Source organism: Antechinus flavipes, chromosome 1, assembly GCF_016432865.1.
Source record: "Antechinus flavipes isolate AdamAnt ecotype Samford, QLD, Australia chromosome 1, AdamAnt_v2, whole genome shotgun sequence".
Classification (NCBI taxonomy): domain Eukaryota; kingdom Metazoa; phylum Chordata; class Mammalia; order Dasyuromorphia; family Dasyuridae; genus Antechinus; species Antechinus flavipes.
This window is the reverse complement of record NC_067398.1, coordinates 349,505,096-349,526,143: the sequence shown is the minus strand read 5'-3', so window position 1 is coordinate 349,526,143 and position 21,048 is coordinate 349,505,096.

Genomic DNA, 21,048 nt, shown 5'->3' with positions numbered 1-21,048 from the left:
TGATGGACAGAAGCAGCTACACCCAAAGAAAGAACACTGGGAAATGAGTGTAAACTGTTTGCATTTTTGTTTTTCTTCCCAGGTTACTTATATCTTCTGAATCCAATTCTCCCTGTGCAACAGGAGAACTGTTCGGTTCTGCAAACATATATTGTATCTAGGATATACCGTAACCTATTTAATAAGTATAAGACTGCTCGCCATCTAGGGGAGAGGGTAGAGGGAGGGAGGGGAAAAATCAGAACAGAAGTGAGTGCAGGGGATAATGTTGTAAAAAAAATTACCCTGACATGGGTTCTGTCAATAAAAAGTTATAATAATAATAATAATAAATAAAAAGTATCATATAAATACTAAATAATATCAAAAATTGACAACTTTTGTCCGACACATGAGCCTTGTTAACAGCACCAGCTTATAATTGGATTCAGACCATTGACTAAAATGGTGACATCATCATCATCTTGACTCCAACTTGAGGCATAGCTTTGTTCAGTACATATTTTGAACTCAGATTTAGACAGGACAAGAGATAGAGCTTTGCCAAAATCCAAAATTTGGGGCATGTTCCCACACAAATTTTTGTTACTCTTGGACTGCTTGGTTACAAGGCCCCAAAGTTCTGCCTTTTAGGCCTGGGATGCTGGGGTATCACCGTTAATAAAAATTTCTCTTTAGTAGGGCCATCAATGTTGTTAGTCACTGGAGGTCAGGTTGTTCATAAAGTATGATTTGCAGGGCTCCAAAAATACATTAATCTTTCTTCACTCAGAACACCAAACTACCACCTAAAAATGCCTGAAATTTCATCATAAAAAATCATTCATTGTTTAGTTTTCAAAAAAATGTTTTTATTTTATTTTTTCTCAATTGCATGTAAAACAATTTTAATATTCTCTTTTAATAAATTTTAGTTCCTTCTCCCTTATTATTCCTCTTCTATTCCCTCATTGAGAAAGCAAGCATTTTGGTATAGATTATATATGTGCAGAAATACGAAACATTTTATATTAGTCTTGTTGCAAAAGAGAACACAAACCAAAGAAAAAAAAATCCCAAAAAAATTTAAAAAGAAAAAAAGTGTATTTCAATCTGTAGACTGTATCAGTTCTTTCTCTGGAGGTGGATAACATTTTTCATCATTTGTTCAGGTTAAGTTATTGATTCCTGCTAAAGGGTATAGGAGCTGTTATTTCATTGGTTATTTCTGTGTGTGAAGCTCCTGAAGAGGGACTTCCTCTGCCAAGTGAAGACAATCACCTTCTCTTCAAGTTATGAACTTAGAGAGATGTCTAGAGCCCTGATAAGTTAAGTGACTTACCCAGACAATATTTGTCAGAGCTACAACTTGGACACTGATCTTCCTGGCTCTCTATATAACGACAAGACTTCCTCTTTTCTGATAAGTAACAAATATAATGAGCTATTAGTAGTAGTCTTTAACATCACATTCACTAGTTTTTTCTAAAACATTCATTGAAAGGTGTTTTCTTAAAAAAAAAAAAACCATACCAAGTAAGAACATAGATAGCCCTGTGAGGGATGGACTTTTCAGGTTAAATTCAGCAAATATTTATAAAATGCCTACTGTGTAGAATACATTATACTATGCAATAGGGGAGATGTTTTAATCATCATTCTTTGAATTAGCTAAATGTGAAACCATAGGTTTGTCCTATCACCTTTTCCATCTTGATATAATATGACAGATTTGGTCAAATGCTTTGCTGAAACTGAGACATACTATGTTTTACTTTATTTCTCTTTTCTTTCAGCTTCATAACATGTTTAGAAAAAGAAATGACATTAATTTAGTCTCACTTATTTCTGGTTCCTAATAAATGTTAATTTCTAACTATAATTTATAAGCTATTCCAGAATTTTTCTGGTAATCCATGTGAAACTTAGAGCTTCCATAATTCTCCTTTCCTTTTTTTTTTTAAATCCCCAGAGCTTAGCACAGTGACCGGTATATAGTAGGCATTTAATGAACCATATTGACTTGACTCATGAAAATGGGGAAAACATATGCCAGGTTTGGGGAATGTCTTCTTCCATTTGCCATTATGGCCATTTGCCATAATTTCTTTCTTTTTTATCTTAAAATAAATTTTATTGATGTCTCTTGTTTTCACATTAAAGTCATTTCTGGAAATGCCTCTTTCTTCCATCCTTCATCAAAATTGAAACCCCCCTTTTAACAATGAAAAATGGCAAAGCAAAAATACTGATACAATGACCTTGTCTGACAATGTGCACACATTTTACCCTAATAGACCCCTGTCACTCTGACAGTTGTCGGTACATAGACTGCTGGAATTTTTGTTGCTTAGAATTCAGGTTTTGTTATTGATCTATTCATTTATATTATCATACTAATCTACATTGTTGCTGTTTCTGTTCTTCTTCCTTCATTTTGTACCCTTTTCTACATACCCTTCCATGTTTGTATAAATTCATATTATTGTCATTTCTTACTACCCTATAATAATATTCAATTATGTTATTACATAACAATTTATTCCACCATCACACAATGTAGGCACCCACTTTGTTTCCAATTCTTCTCTATCATAAAAGTACTTTTATACAAATGAGTATATATAGGATCTTTTGTTCTGTCTTTGATTGCTTTAAGGCATAAGTCAAATAATGAGGTATAAGTCAAATAGGTTGAGTAGGGATACTTTCAAAAACTGAAGAATTCTAAATTGTTTTCCCAGAATGGTTAGGCTAATTCACAGTTTTAACAACAATGTATTAGTTGCATCTTCTTTTAGTTTCTGCCTTGACTCTCCATTTTTTGTCACCACCAATTTGCAGGGGATGAAGTAAAAATTTGGAGTTATTTTAATTTGCATTTTTATTATTATTAGTGATTTGGGATGTGTGTTCATATGGTCATTTACAGTACATAATACTATTTTTGAAAGCACTCTCCATTTTATGCTCATTGTCACTGAATAAATGAAAAATCAACACTAGTGAATGTTTTCCCAGTTTTCATAGAGGAGAAAAATTTTGAAGCTGGACTTGACATTGATTATCAGCAAAATTCTAGAGGAGATAGTTAATCATGATTTTAAAAGTACTAAGAAAAGAGCAGTTGTCACCAGGATCCAGCATTGGTTCAGGAAGAACAAGTCAGGCTCTATTAATCTCATTTCCTTTTTTTGACAGGGTTATACACTTGTTTGCTCAGGAGGATGCAGTGAAAATCATGTCTTGATATTAGCAAAGCATTTGACAAAGTCTATCATGATATGACAAGATGAAAAAAATGGAAAATCTATTGGAGTAATATGGGTATTTTTCTTTGTTTTTTTTTTTTTCAAGGAATGGAGGTGGCTATTTTTGGAGGTAGAATGTGAACAAAGAATATATATAACCATTTTGGGGAAAGATACTATAATAGTAACAAGTGATTGAGAGAAAGCAGAATTATTATACAACTACTATTTTGCCCTCATTGTTTTCCAAGTAGGAGAATGGTCTTTTGTTGTTATAAATGTGAGTTAGTTTCCTACATTTCTTGAATATCTAACTTTTATCAGTGACATTTGATATAAAGTTTTTCCCACTTGGCAATTTCCCTTTTTCTTTTAACTTCATTGCTTTGGCTGACAAACTTCATAAATTTGTATAAATTTACAAGAGCTTTTTAAACTTATGATAATCAAATTTGTCTGTTTTATTTTATGATCACTTATTTGATTAAAAATTCTTCCTCTAATGATTTCAGAAAGGCCTGGAGAGACTTACATGAACTGATGCTGAGTGAAATGAGCAGGACCAGGAGATCATTATATACTTCAACAACAATACTACATGACGATCAATCCTGATGGACGTGGACATCTTCAGCAATGAGATGAACCTAATCAGTTCCAATAGAGCAGTAATGAATTGAACCAGCTACACCAGCGAAAGAACTCTGGGAGATGATTATGAACCACTACACAGAATTCCCAATCCCTCTATTTTTGTCCGCCTGCATTTTTGATTTCCTTCACAGGCTAACATACACTATTTCAAAGTCCAATTCTTTTTGTGCAGCAAAATAACTGTTTGGGCATGTATACTTATATTGTAGTTAATTTATACTTTAACATATTTAACATGTATTGGTTAACCTGCCATCTGGGAGAGGGAATGGGAGGAAGGAGGGGAAAAAATGGAACAAAAGGTTTGGCAATCGTCAATGCTTTAAAATTACCCATGCATATTACTTGTAAATAAAAAGCTATAATTAAAAAAAAAGAAGAATTCTTCCCCTAGAAATAGTTGGAAAAAATGTCTACTGTTTAATTTTTTTAAATGATTTGACCTTTTATGTTCAGGTTGCATATCCATTTTGGACTTATTGTGGTAGCTGATATAAGATGCTGGTCTAAACCATTTCTTGGAAGAAGAGGGAAATATTTCCAGGAAAAGGGCATCAATAAAATTAATTTACAAAATTAAAAAGAAACAATGATAGAAAATGAAAGAAATGCCAAAAAATCAGCTGGGCTAGTTAAACTTCTGCAAGGCTGCCAGGCTGCCATCGTATTTTCCAGCAATTCCTGACAATAAAGAGTCTTTACCTAGAAATTTATGTTCTTGGAGTTTATCTAACACCAGACTATATTTTCAATTGCTTTTGGTTCTTCTTGATCTTTTAGTCTGTTCCACACAGTTTTATTTTCTTTTTTAATCAACACCAAATAGTTTTGATGAGTGCTGTTTTATAATATAGTTTGTAGTCTGGTTAATTCTATGCCTTTTCATTCCTACTTCCCCCTCTTGCTTCCTTTAAGTGAAATTTTAGATTTTATCTTGGTATTATTTTGGTATTATCTTGTCTAGTTCTATAAAATATTTCTTAGATTATTATTAGGTTATATTTATTGTTAGGATACTAAATGCATAAAATAATTTTACTACTATACTTTTTGCTAGGTTGGCACTGCTCAATCATGAGCAATTTATAATTTTCCAGTTATTTAAGTCTTCCTTTATTTCTATAAATATATTTTATAATTATGTTTTTAAGTCTTGAAAGTGTCTTGTGATGGATCTTATCATTTCTCAAAAATTATTGACAGTGGCTCTGATGGCCATCATTTAAGCTCTCTAAGTATTCTGATATATAACTTACACTGGTTAAATGTTTTCTTAGGATCTCTACTTCTATTGGAATTTAATTCTTTTTCTAGAATATTTGTTTGAAAACTTTTACTTGATATAGAAAATGGAGGCAAAATAGGAATTGTATAATTCTTTTTTCCTACTCTGCTATCTGTTAACTATATGCTATTTTCCCCAAGCAATGAATTTATTCATTCTTTTTTCACCTCCTGGCTCTAAACATATTCTCCCTAATACAAACAAACATTCTGATTGTATGACAATAGATTATACATTTTTAAAGTCATTTTTTCAGAAGTATCAGTTCATGCTAAGATTTAGATTTTCCAGAACAGTCCCTATAGGTCTGTGTATTCCTTTGTATTTATCTTTATAGATAACAACTATTTTTTCTTTAATAGTTTTACCTTAAGATCATCAGTGCTATTTTTATTTTCTCATCAGAATAATTTAGGATCATATGATCATAAATTCACTTCTTAAAATTTTGCATTTTTATGTGCCATATTGTCTTTTATGCATGGTATTATTCCTAAATTTTCATTGAACTTAAAAATATGCTTTTACTGATGCTACATATATGCCTACCCTTAACTATTTTGCATATTAAGAAAACATAATCACTCCATTCTGTTTCCTTTCTTGTCTTCTCCTTGTTGGATAGAATTAAGCCTAAGATAACAATTGCCTTTTCATTTCCTTTACTTTATGACAGATAAGGTTATGAGCAAGGCAAGTCAGTAATTTATTGAACACTCTGATTTTAATAGAATTAGACTTTGAGTTAATGTCCAAATAATGAAATTCCCATCATTACTTTTTCTTGTCACAGTGCCAAATTTATAAACTTTTTTTTTTTATTAAATTGTCTGATAGGTGGTTTCTCCTTCACAATAGCTTCTCTCAAAAATCTCTGCTCTTGAAAATTCTTCATTAGTTACACATTGCAGCTGGTTCACCTCCACAATGCACTTCTCCATCATCTTCTATGTAATACTAATTTGTAATTCTTCAAAAATGGTTGCTTTTCAAATCTAGCTGTCATACAGTCCCTCTGGAAGAATGTTGATGTTAAAATATGAACTCTTGTTCCAAAGGAAGCTTGAGATCAATGAAGGGTTTTGCAATTTCCAAATTAAATTTACCTCCTTATATTTAATATAAGAACTCTACATTTAACAATTGGGTTTTTTTGCTTATTTTGCTGAAGAAATTGAGGTTAAGTGACTTGCCCAGGGTCACGCAGCTAGTTAGTGTTAAGTTCAAATCTGGCCTCAGATACTTAATGCTTCCTAGGTGTGATCCTGGTCAAGTTTAAATATAAGGAGGTAAATTTAATTTGGAGAAGAAAAAAATTATTGATATTACAGATAGAAAAACATTTGTCTTTTTCTTTTATGAAGAAGTCCTGGAGAAATACCAGAAATAATGATTCCCAACCTTTATTAGCACCTTGAAGTTTGCAAAGTTTGCAAAATCTTATCATATTGAAACTTTATGACAACTGTGAGATATAATTATTGTAGATCTATAATTTTCTTCTTCTTCCTTGCCTCATACTTCAAGACCCATCTGTATTTCTACTTTATCCACAAAGTCTTACCTAATTCAGCCAGCTCATAATGATCTCTCCTTCCTTTGAATTCCCTTGAACACTATTTTTTGCATATGTCACCTAGCTTACTTGTTCAGTTAAAACAATATATCTTAAAATTCAAGAAATGAGTAGAACCAGAAGAACATTTTATTCAGCAACATTGTAAAGATAAACAATCTTGAAAGACCTAAGAGCTCTGACCAATGCAATGACCAAGAGTGACTCCAGTGAGCTAATAATGAAATAAGTTATCTACCTCCTGCCAGAGAGGTCATGGATCCAAGATGCAGTGAGACATACATTTTTTTAAACATGGCCAATATATGGAATTAGGCTTGCTTTCCTATCTATATTTGTTATAAGGAATTTATTAATCTTATTTTCTCAATGTGTGTGGGAGAGAAAATGGAAGGCAAAAAATAATTGCTTGTTAATTGAAAAAAGAAAGTTAAACTAAAAAATCAGTACTACATGATACATATATACCTAAACATATATACATATACATACATATATATATATATATATATATATATATATATATATATATATATATTTATATGTAGCATATATAAGCCTCCATGAGAGTCCCAGATTTTGCAGCAGGTGGAAACTAACATCCAGAGAAATTACATGAACTTGCCCAAAAGCACATGTGTAGTAAGAAACAGAGCTAGGCTTCAAGCTCCTCAAGGAGGACCCATGGTTTGAATTGCATTGAATTAAATTTCTTCTATTCAGTCTGTGACTCACAATCCCATAATTAGGTGATTGCAAAAAGGTCCCCTGAGCCATGGTCCACAGAAGCTATTTCTGACATCCAGGATGATGGGAACTCAATTTTCCAGAGAAAAGTATTAGGTCAAATTTGAGAAGATTCTTCTCTCTTAGTTGTCTTTCCTCAATCTAAAGAAACATTTGGACATGGAAATGAGAGCACAAACAAGAGACTCAGACATCTTGGTTCTGTGCCCATCCTTCAACTCTTTGGTCAGCTTGGGGCTTTTCTTGGTTCCTCATACTTACCTCTGAAAAGCTTTAGTTTCTACCCCAGACACTTTGGCAAAGGCTTTAGAGTGCCTATTACTGTTATAGGATCATATATCTAGAGTGGAAAAGGAATTCAGGGGCCATCTAATCCAACTTCCTCACCAGGAAAGTTATACGTTTTCCTTAAGGTTATATGAATATTGGCAAAAATTGGATTTGAACCCAGATAGTCTGAATGTAAAGCCGGTATCCTTTCCCTGGTACCATATGGACTCCTAAGGCATTTTGTTGTATCATAGATTTAAAGTTGGAAAGGATTTTAGAGATTATTGAGTCCAAACCCTTCATTTTGCTGATAAGAGAACTGAAGAACAGAAAATTTAAATGATTTCCCTGTATCTTGTGGAAGATGTCCATGCAAAGTTCTAGGGGAAGAGGGATGCCTTATGAATGGTAAGATTCTCTGGATATGGGTCTATGGGTAATATAATTAAAATGAGCCCCAAAACATTTTAGAGCCTCTTGATTGATATTTACAACCCCTCAAAGAGGTTCAGCTAATAAGTCATACAGGAAAAATCAAATGATGACTAATATCGATTATTCAAACTGAGATGTGCAGTTGTATGGTCAATCTGTTGAAATCTTAGAACATATAGATTCAAAAAATATTGCCCATGGATGATGAACTAAGTCCAAAATTGAATTAGAAGAAAGTGATTTGGATTGCCCTTGCAAATTATGCATCACTTTGCATGATTCCAATATTCTCTCTGAAATCAGAACCCAATTTTTTTCATTTAAACATGTTTTATTAATGACTTTTGATTTTTCACATCATCATTTCTGAACTCTCCTTCATGAATCCTCCTTTGTAATAAAGAAAAACAATTAATCAAAAACAATCTATAAAATTATCAGATCTGGCAACATATATAACATCCTGCCTTAGTAAGCTACTGTTTCTTTGGAAAGAGGAAAGAAATATATGGATTTTGTTATCTGCTTTTCAGAGCCATTATTGTCAAAAGACCATCTTTAACTTCAAATACACCAATATTCTTCCAATGAAATGCATGACTGTGGATCAATAAGAACCATAATTTCCAAAGAAATAGGTCATTGGAAAAGCAGGAGAGTCTGGAGACATGAGCTGGCTGAAGGACTTTGCCAAAGTATTGTATTCCAAAAACTGATGTCAAAGATATTATCTAAGAGACAATGACCTGAAAGGAAACAGTTTGGCCAAATAGGCAGAACAATGGGCCATATAGCTAAGCAGCCCTTATGCTGCACTGGTACCAATAGAAGACTTATTCTTTTTCTTATTTGTCCTTTGTTCTCAAAGAATACCATGAACATCAGGAAAGTGATGTTATGACATGCAAGTGAATTGGTTTTAAATGAGGGAGGGCTGTGCAAGGTTACCTGTCTTACTTTCACTTCAAAGCAATCTGGGGTCTAATAGCAAAACATAGATCTGGACACCTGGAGAGATGCTGGATGCAGTGATGTGATAAGCTTGGGATTGGAGGATTGGATTTGCTTATCTGGCACCAGTTCCTTGGAAGAGCTGAGATTCACAGCTGAACTCTCTAGCTCCGGGAGCAATAAGGGCTCTGAGTCATCTCATCACTGGACAAAACAGACCGTATGGCTGTAAACATCAGCTGCTCTTCTGCTTTGCCAAATGTATGGAATCTTATCTACTAGTCCCATTCTCATGTTGCTCATTGGTTCCTGCTAAGGCCTTTAATGAACATTATGGAGAATTCTTCCCATTCTTCCCAAAGAAATACAAATAGGTGGCCAAAGAAAGAGAAGAAACAATTCATGTGTCATCTCTTACAAAGTCAAGTTAGGAAGAGAAGGTCTAATTTTGGACTCTTCAACTCTCTCACTCCTCTTCTCCACCTTGGAATTTATCTTCAGAGATGTCTCACGAGTCTTCATTCTTATTTAAGTTGAACAGAATTTTGGATGGAATTGTGTGCTTTAAACTTTTGGTTTATTTTTGCTAAAAAATAAACATAACTGACATTTTACTTTAAAATTTGCAAAACACTTTTATAATCAATATATAATCTCTCTAAGACAGGAACTGTTTCTCTTTTATATGTAGATTCTCTAGATTTTATCCCTTTGTCTAAAACATTTATTCATTTATTCATTACTTCATTCATCTTATTTGAGCCTCACAACAACCAAGTGAAGCAGGTCCTATTTTTATTTCCATCTTATAGATGAGGAGAACAAAGATCCAATAAGTTATAGGATTTACCCCGAGTCATTTAAATAGTAGATATTTGAGTTGGACTTAGATTTACCTAATTCTGAAATAGCACGCATTCTTACTGGATGATAAGGTTCTTGAGGATAGATTAAAATCTTGCTTATATTTTTCTTAGGTTACCTACTACACCTACCGTAGTCCTGGACAGATAATAGTTGATATCTACTTAATAAATGTTCAGTGGTGATGATGATGATGACAACAATAATGATGAGTCATCTTCTTTTCAGCTGTTATTGTTGAGCCATTTTGGTTATGTCTGACTCTTTGTGAACCTCATTTGGGTTTTTCTTGGCAAAGACATTGGAGTGGTTTGCCATATCCATGTTCATCTCATTTTACAGATGAGGAAACTGAGGCAAACAGGGTTAAGTGACTTGTCCAGGGTCACACAGCTAGTGGTGTCTGAGGTTAAATTTGAACTCAAGAAGATAAGTGAGTCTGACTCCAGACCCAGCATTCTACTGCACTACCTAGCTGCCTCATCTTGGGCACAGAATGGCTGATAAATATTTTACCCATTCAATAATAATTTAATGATGATGACAATAATGATGATTTATCTTTTTTATATGAATAGGGTCTGAATCTATGATAGAAGAAATTCTCAGATGAAAAAACTGCTCTCTGCCTTTCGGGGGTGCAGGTGCAGCCTCTTCTCTGAAATTAAAAAAAATTACTTAAATCAGTGATGTCGTTTAAATCAAAAAGGGGGAAACTTTAAATCTTATATAACCACATTGCCCACCTCCTATTGAGTTGGAAACCCACTTGTTGACATTATCCATGTTAATTGTATTTTTATTTATTTTGTTAAATATGTCCTACTTACATTTTAATGTGCTTCTGAGGGCAAAATGTATGATACCTCTGACCAAGGGCATTAGGAGATTGTGACTCACCTGAGATCACATAGCATATGTCACAGGCTGGGCTTGAACCCACATCTTTCTAGGACAATGTCAGCTGTCTATTGATTGTGTCATGTACTTTATTTATATTATCTTATTTTAAATTCAAAACAACTTCCTGAAAAGGAACATTGGTCTTGGAATCAGAGGAGGATTTTAGATTTGAATTCTGGCTCTGCTGAACATTAATTATACAAGTTTGGGAAAATCCCTTAAATTCTCTAAACCTCAGTTCCCCACCTATAAAATGGGAAATATTAACACTAGGCAACTTTTTATAAATGAATTTCTGGGTTGATAGATGAATGGAGTTCCCACATTGGGAGTTCCCCACAGTAATAATGTCACACGTCTGAATGGAACAAAAAAAGAATATAAAATTATTTCTTTCAAGGTTTATGCAAAAAAGCACTCTTTCAACATTAAAGGGACATAGAATTATGAATATTATATGGATAAAAAAACAATCTCAGAAATGTTAGCTGATTTGGTCAAAGTCAAAAAGCTAGTAAATGCTTGAGCTGGGATTTCAACCAGTCATTCAATTCCTATTCCAGTTATCTTTCTATATCATTATACTTGCCTCTTTACAAAGCATTCTGTTTATGAATAGTACACTGATCCTTCTGTATAGGTGCTTACAGTCTACTCTGGAAGGTAAAACATACTCATGTAAAAGGTTAGTAGTATAATAATATCAATATGAATTAATAACAATAATATATCAATAATATATTCATCAAAGAATTATACTTGTAATTCTTTTTTATCAATAACATGAATAAGTTAATAATGACAGAAATTTAATAGCTATATCAAATACCATGAGACATCACATGAGTTAGAAAGATTCCAGAGTAGTTTTAAAAAAAAATTCTCAGTTTTTAGAAGTTATCAAGCTCATCCCCTTCTCTGTACAGAACTAAAAACTGAGGGACAGAGAGAAGTGACTTGTTTAAGCTCATTCAGGTATTATTTGGGAAGCATAGGATTTGAACCCAATTCCTCTGCTTCCAAACTAGGACTCTCCTCTATAGTGAGGTGCCTCATTTGTAAGTCAAACTCAACATTTCTCTAGACTACTTAATACAAGAATGATTTGGGAGTTAAAACTGATTTTTCGGGGAGGGAAGGTTATACTTTATTTTTAAGGAGAAAACTTGACATTATTTTAGTAGAGAAAAGCTGTCTTTTGGTGCCAGAGTGTTTTGCTTCCCACTCTTACCAACCCCTTCATTTTCTAACATGTTCTACAAAGAAAGGGTGAGGGCAGGAAAGATGAGTACCAGATGGATCTGCAATGAATCTGAACAGTAATTATATTCTGCTACTAAATTACTGAAATATTCCATCCAATATGTTTTATAAAAGGCTAACAGAGGGGAAAAAATATGTGTTCTTGAAAGGCAAACCTATGGAACACATTTTAAAGGATTTAAAAGATAACCATTTTATACACATATAAGAACAAAAGAAAGCCTCATTCAGAAACTCCATCTTTCCTTGGAGGAAAAAAGAAAAAAATAAGTCTTAAAAATCTTAAAGTCCAGGGAAAGGCACTAAAACCCAGAGAACTCTGATAGGGAAAGTATGATCCACCTGGCACGATTAAATTACATGTTAAGATCATGACATTCTCTTTTTTCAAAATAAGACTATTGGATATTTGGAGAATGTTGGTGAAAAACTTAGAAGGAGTCTAGGGTTTAAAGGATGATGTCTGTCTATTTTAGCAGATTGGGAGTCCCTCAAACAACAAATAAAAATTTTTTTTCTTCATTTTTTTCATTTGTGAGAAATTTGCTAATTCTAAAACTCCTTCTACATTGCACTCAGACCATCAACGGTGGAAGAGAAAACAGGTAGCTGGAAAGTAGATTCAGACTCTGAGCCTGAGGCTGGAGAAGGCGTTGGCTGTTCAAAATGAGCTGTATTGGCTATACTTGACCTTGGAGTCACTTAGAAGAGCACATGAGTTTTGCTTACCAAAGAAAGCAGTACTTATGCTGACCCAGGAATCAGACCAAATTCATACCAAGGAGAGGAAACTGACTTTTTCCATTGGATGTGAGTATAGTCCAAAAGAACCATCCTGTCACTCAAGATTTTTTTGTAATAAAAACATTTATTATGTATTGTTATGTAATAAAGCATTTATATGATGTTTCAAAGATTTCAAGACATTATATATACTCCTGATTGAAATCCCCCCAGTATCATGCATAAATATGGCAGGATAACTGGAGCCTTTTCTTAAGGACTAATGATTATAAGAACTAGTATTTATATAGTACTTTAGCAAAGCATTTTGTATAAGTGGGTTAAGGTTTGCAAAGCATTTTACAGATATTATCTTATTTGATTCTTTTTAACAACATTGGGAGGTAGGTTATATTACTATCACCATTTTTCAGATGAAGAAAAACCTTCTGTTTTTTCTTTGGGGTTTCAGGTCTGATGTTATTGCCATGCTATTGTCATGACCATTGGCTGATATAATCACACATATTTTCACAACAATATATTCTTGTGGATTTGAAATCTTCAATAGGTTCTCTTAAAAAAAACACCTTTGGTTGCTTTTTATATATTACCTGCATTTTCCAATATATTCCTCCCATCCCTCCCAATCATCTCTTATAAAAGATAATAAAAATAGAAAAAGAAAAAAAGAACAATTCTGCAAAACTAACCAACATTTTAAAAACAAAAAATTTGGCCATCGTATACAATGCTTTACACTTTATTTTATACTACATTATCCTCCTATTGCAAAAAGGAGAGATATCTGCTCAAATCTCTTCCTTGGGGCCTTTGTAATTTTGTAGAATTTAATTCCAATTAGTTTATTTTTGTTCTTTCTCTTTACATTGCTCTCATTTTGTTTATTATCTTCTTAGTTTTGCTCATTTCACTGTTTCTGTTCAGCTCTTTTTTTTCTTATGCTTGTCTTTCTTCTTCATAATCATCATTGCTTGTTGCTCAATAACTTTCATTATATTCACACACCACAATTTGTTTAGTTATACCTGAACTATAGACTTCTACCTTATTTCTGCAATAATGCCTCTTTCAGTGAGCTCTCTAGTTCTATTTTTATAGACTGAGATGTTTTAGAAAAACCTTAGAAGAGAATTAGTAACTTGCCCTTGGATTATATCTTATTTACAAGTCATCACCCTCAACAGGCATTCCCAGTATACCATTTATTTTTTACCTTAGTTGGGGCAGGAAGCTTCTGGTAGTTACAGCCCTTTTCTTTCTGAAACACCTCCTTATTCCACAATAGGATTAAGAAACTCCCAAGGTTTCCCCATTCTGTGCAAGACCAGGTCATTCTTGAATGTAGACATGCACATGTGAGATAGATGTGGAAGGGAGGGTCAGTCTTATGGAATAGAGCAGGGGTACTATGTCAGTGTGGTAAGGAATTGTAGCTCCAGCCCTGAAGCCTCAACAAGAAAGAGAGAACTTGAGCTCTCAAAGAGCTTCAGGGTTATATGAAAATGAACATCATCCCCCATTATTATTTGGAGATCTAGATATTATTGACTAAGGAAAGTTAAGAATATAAGAATGATATAGGACTGGTTGTCTCTACATTGTTTAAAGTCCAAAGCTGTGATCTCATCACTGTAGGGAACCTGTGATGTGTAGGAACTTCCTCCAAGGATGAGATTCGGCACTAGTCTCTGACTTACGTCTTAGAACAGTATATAATGGGTCAGGAATTCAAATCAGACCTCAGGCACTTACTAGCTGTGTGACCCTGAGCAAGTCACTTAAGCTCCATATATTGCTATTTTCTCATCTGTAAATAACAGGGTGGTTGTTGTGAGGACTAAATGAAATAATAATTGGGAAAACTCTTACTATGGTGACTGGCACATAGTAAGTGCTACATAAATATTAGTTGTTATTTATTATAAAATTGTCTGAGCACTTGAAGTTGATTGATTTCTCTATGTTCACATAATATGCATCATAGCCAGATTTTTATCTCCACAAAGGCTGTTTTCAATCTATTTACTCTATTCACTAGACCCTACCACCTATTTTTTTGATTTGAACCCACAATTTCATTGATTAAGGAATTCCCAGTGAGGAAACCCCCTCTACCAATATAGATCAAATTCATAGCTTATATAGTCTTAGAGAATTACTTGGGGACACTGATAGGTTATGTTATATGCCCAGAATAACACAGCCAAAATGTGCCAGGAACAGGATGATGTTATGGAAGATAACACTGCTTTGTTTCATCAAGTGAAGTTGGTATTAGACAAAATGATATCCTAGGTCCCTTCTACAGTGAAGATCGTATGATTCTATCCTTGGCTATGTAATTGATGGATGTCAGCCTTGAGTCTGTACTATGAAAAAGGCTCTCTGGAGCCTTTGGGCAGGGGCAAGGAGAGATTTTAGGTGCTGGAAGATCATGAAGGTGAGCAGATGGATGCTCAATTGAGTCACCTCCAAATGCTTATATTTTTTTGCAGATAGATCTCTTTGGATTTTGCTTCTCCTTCCCAACACCTTTATGTTTCTGATTGTGTTTTAGCAGCAACTCTAATATATCCATGTTGGAAAAGTTTTGAGTCCTATCTGAATCCTTATCATCTCCATTTTCTTTGTTGGCAGCCCTTTCACTGTGGGCTTAAATGGCACATTCAGAGTTTATGAGTAAGAACAGGGCTTCGAGATGAACAGAAGAGACAGAGCTGGGCAAGCTGCAAGGACCCCATTGTCTGCAGCCTTGATGGCTGATATTATCGGAATGAAATGGCTGCCTCCCAAACTGTCTAATTATTGTTGACAAAATAGAAGGAGGCTGAAGAGGCATTTCACCCACTGCTGACCCAGCTCCTCTTGCTGTTGTGCTTATTCAAATGAACACAGCCTGATCGCCTATTTGTGGCATAAAATATTGCTGTGGAGACAGTTATACAGGAATATTACAAGTCGGGGATTATGCCTTACAATGCAAGTACAAGGAGGCCACGGGAGGAAGAAGCAGCAGCGACGGAAATAGTTTATGTGAAAGAAGTCTCCCCTTTACACACAAATATCTAAAAACTATTAATTTTGGGGCAGCAGCAAGGAAGAAATACATGAAAGGAAAATTGATTTCTATTTAAATGGTATGTTTTCATCACCTTTCTTCAGAGTCTGAGCATTCATCTTTGAGTACCTGTGCTAATTGATTTCAAATGCAATTCAACCCAATCGCTGTAGAATAATAAATCTCAGAGCAAAGAGCTAAAAGGAGGGAATGGATGCTGAATAGGAAGGGGCTGTAATACACCGAGTTGCGGGGGGCTCAGTGTCGGTCATTCTACAAATAGCCCTGAATGCCTGAAGCACAGGTGGATAAGATGAGAAGCTAACAAAGATGGCAATTCCCTTACTTCTGGGTAGACATATTCTATTGGGTTGAACAGTATCAAAAATCTGAAATGGAGCTTCTTTGAATGATAGGGATTAAGATATTTCTGGAATTCTATGCTGAGTTCTGAAAAATGGGCAGTGGGGTAATTTTGTTTCAAGATGGTAAAATAAGAGAATTTTGTCTTTAGTGACCTCCTCACCATGTGGTGACATTCTGTGCCCTAGCTATTCAAAGATCCCCTCTTTGATGTCCCACCCAGCTCCTCTCTCCAAGAGCAACATCCCTTCTCTCTTGTAAGAGCATGTAAATATAATGTATGTCCCCTAAAGGCAGAGGATGCCTCCCTTTTTCATTTTTGACCCCAGGAATTGGTATTCAGCAGATGCTTAAAATATCCTTGTTGATTGGTTAACTATTGAGAGGAGGATAAAAAAAAAATCTCATTCTTTGTGGAGGCACAGGCCCTGCTTCCTATTAAAATATTCATGTTCTGTTTCCCTTCAGAGAGTGATATGATAGACTAGTAAGAATTCGGGATTTTAACAGGGCACCTATAGCTGGCAAAACCTTAACCTCAAGGAATGAATCCCAAAATGGTGATATGTCAGGCTTGTTGATAGTCCCCCTCAAGTTAGTGGCAAGGGCCTTTCACAGACAGGATCTCCAATTACAATAGGGAAACAAAAGCCTTTTCTTGAGACAGGCTCTGGTCATCCCTACACAGCTTGTCCTTGAGAGTAATAAAACAAAGAGAAACTTAAGTGAGAAAGATTCCAGATGGAAAGAATGATGAAAATGGGCATGTTCACACAAGAAAACTGGCAGCTTAAATATTCTAAAATGAACACTTATGTGATGGATATGAAGGAGCACCAATTAATCCTCAAAAATCCCATATGTTAAAACAAAATACTAATGAATCTCATGATTGCTATGTGATCATTATGGAGTGAAAGCATGTCTAAAACATTTCATCTCTCAGATGGCACAATGAACACAGAAGAAATTAATGAATCTTGAATGGATGAATAAATGATCTGTATGTAGCAAATTTGAAGCTTAGTTTTCCTAAGGATGAAATAGTAAACAGCATAGCAAAAGCTGCTGAGATTAGGAATAGATAATGTCTACCTTGAAAATCTGTTTCATCAGATTTTTCTTCAGTTAATTAATTAGTAAACATGTATTGAGCATCTGTAAAGTCACAGACACAGAGAACAAAAAGACAAATTCCTATTCTGAAGGAGTTTGTATTCTATTCTTCTATGGGATGATTTAACCCACTTTAAAACTATGGAGTGCTAGACTTAAATTCAAGGGACCCAGTTCTAATTCTGACTCTATCACCAACTAGCTATATGATCTTGGAAAAGTTATTTCATCTCTATAGTTTCCCTAACTGTAAAATGAGATGGTTGGTTGGATAAGATGCTTTGAGCTCTTTGTCCTAATATTTATGATTTAAAGCATAGCTTGTGTTAAACCTAGGTTTGGGAACCATTTCTGTCTTGGTCTCAACTGCCTATGAGAGAATGTTTTCTGCAAGGGAAACTTAAAAAAAAAGTCTCATAGAAGAAGCACAGTTGCTCCAGAAAAATAAATGCTGCGTCCTCACAGAAAATATCTATTTTATTTATTTAATGTTTTATTGATGCTTTTGGTTGTTTTTTATAGTACAATCATTTCCTAAAATGTACTCCCACTTCCATTGATCCCTCCCTTTTAACAAGGAAAAACAGTTCAGCAGAACCAGTGGCCACAGCAACTGTCTGACAGTATTTGTAACCACACAGCCTCATTTTCCACCACTTCTCTGTTGAGAGAAATGAAAATAAGGATATTTCATTGCTAGTTCTCTGGGATAAAGAGTGGTCATCAAATCTATGCTAATTTATTACATAATTTGGCACTGTTATAATTTTCATTATTATAATCATTGAGTGTATGAATGTTCTCTTGGTAGAGAACACTTTAGTCAGAGATAATAACGTACATAATGCCAAAATGTACAGTCAATTCATTTTTTTAAGGTAATCAATCCAGAGCTTGATACTGTGGCGATCAGTGGTTCTCAAAATGTTGTCCAAGAACCCCTGAAGTTCCCCAAGGCCCTCTCAGGGGATCTATATGATCAAAACTAATTTCACAATAATACTAAAACATTTCGGGATCTATATGATCAAAACTAGTTTCACAATAATGCTAAAACATTTCATTTTCTATGATGGTAGATATTAATAAATATAACCTATAGAAACAAAAGCTTTCTGGTAGAGGAGGTCTTCAGTTTTAAAAAATATAAAGAGATACCAGAAAGTTTGAGAACTATTGGTATAGACAAATATCTGGATTGCTGAATAATCACACAAACTGATGGAATGCCTGGTTACCACCTCAATCTTTTTAAAACACATTTCAGCAGACAGATTGTGTATGTGTGTGTTTGTGTATGTATGTGTGTAGGGGCCTGGGAAGGTCATCTTCATATCTAAATGCAGATGAAAAACAAAAGTGGTTAAAGGGGGTACTCTGCCTTATATCCCATCTCACTCCTCCCTCCCCCCACACCCCACATTCTGCCCTCAAACTGAGGGTATTTCTTCCTGTAAAGACTCAATATGAGAAGTTTACCAGGAAGCAATGAAAACAAAACAGAACCAGCCACTGGAAACCCTGGCAGGAGTTGCCTCCCTGGTTTGCTAAGATGTGGTCCCTGTTTCCTGTTCTATTCTCCCCCCCACCGGTTGCCTGCATGTCCTATCGATTTCAGGCATGCTGTGATGTATAGTGACATGGCGTGATGTAATCCAGTGTAACCCTGGCAAAGTTAAAAGAAAATTCTGTTGGTCTCACGCTGAGAGTTTCTCCTCTCATGCCCACTGTCAGCTCTTGCCAGAGCCAGAATTAAATTTATGGTTCGGAGGATCTGCTACAGTGACTCCCCATGTAAGGGTGAGAAATAAATAAAATTTTCATCGGGGCCCATTGATCTCTCCCGTGAGTGATTTGATAGTTAGAGATAGTGGTAAGACTGTAGGGGAAATGGCTCACTGCTATTTTACTGATTTCTGAGTGGTAGGAAGCATCTGTAAGTAAATCTACCATTCGACAAAGATGAAACCCCACTCCCTACTAAGGCAGTCCCTTGACAGCCAGCATATCAAGGCAGAAGAGGAAGGAAAGACAACAGAGAGCGGAAGAAACATTAATTAGTTTGCTGGACATTATTTTTGTTGCAAATTTAAAGACAAAACACTGGATTAAGCCAATATTGTATTTACATATGTTCTTCTTAGTGCAGGTGGATGGTGGGTTAGGGAAGAAAGGGGGCAGCATCAGAAACCCTGCCAGTATCCTGCTAGCAGAAATGAGCAATGAGCCATCTGCCTCACGGTGAGAGCCAATAGGCACCAAGGGAATATTTATCCAGCCTTTACTCTACACTTGGGCAAATCCCTGCTTCTCACCATCAGGAAAATCAGCCTCTTCCTGCTGTGTCAGTCTTATCATTTTGGCCTTAATGCTTCAGGTGGAGTGGCAAGAATTCTGGTTTTCTCTTAAATGCTCCAAAATCCTTGAATTTTATCGAACTTTACAACGTGGTGTTGGCCATGTTTATGGGCTAATCCGTGACCTTGGTTCATAGATTCATAGATAGCAGCCGGAAGGGACTTTTGAGGACATTCAGTTCTATCCTTTTCTGTTATAGAGAAGAACTTCAAACACACAGAAGCTGAGGGATATGCTTGAGGTCACACAGGCTGAAAGTGAAGAGTCACATGAATGGTATCCTATAAAATGTAGGAAGGGATAGAAGGAAAGAGGCTTTCTGTGATAAGAAGCAATGAGGCAAGTCTATGTTTAGTTGGGAAAAGCACTGGGATGAATCTTCCTGTGGGGCAGCCCTTGTCCAACCATCATCACCCATTCAGTAGAGACCATGACTGAATTTTCATTCTGATTTAAGTATAATTAGGTACAGCCTTGGACAACACTCTAGAGCTGCAACTGGGAAGGTGTTAAATAAAGCTTTTCCTTCCTGGTACCAATATTCAGCTGAATATTGTGTCCTCTAGCCCCCTTGCCAGAGGTCCTTCTCCAGCCCTATCCCAAACAAAAGCACAAAGGTCTTGCTTTTTTTTTTTTTTCCATTCCACTTCTTTGGCTTTTTGCTTGCCAAATACTCTACACTCTTCTGACCCCCAATCCTATTCCTAGAACTTGCCTAGCAAACTGATCAGGTTTGACTGTTCTCAGCTTCCTCCTCCCCCATTAAATACCTAAATTCCTTTCTTTCATCCAGCTTAATGTTTATTGAACCTCCTTACTCCCATATCCTGCTAAGAAAATCTGCTCTCAAATCTTTCCTATACATGTAAGTATCGATGACTAACACCTAAGTGATACGGTGGATAGATCATCCCCAGACTTGGAGTTAGGAAGCTCTGAGTTTGAATCTTGCTTCAGACATTTATTGGCTATGTGATATTGGGCAGGTCACTTGAGTTCTCAGCCTCAGTTTTCTCATCTGTAAAATGGAAATAATAATATCACCTATTTCTCAGGATTGTTGGGAAGATCATTTGAGATAAATGTTAAGTGTCATACATTTTTAAAGTGCTGTCTTTAAAGTGAGTTATAGGCCTGGAGAGACTTAAATGAATTGATGCTAAATGAAGTAAGTAGATGCAAGAGAATATCGTACACAGCAACAACAAGATTATGTGATGATCAACTC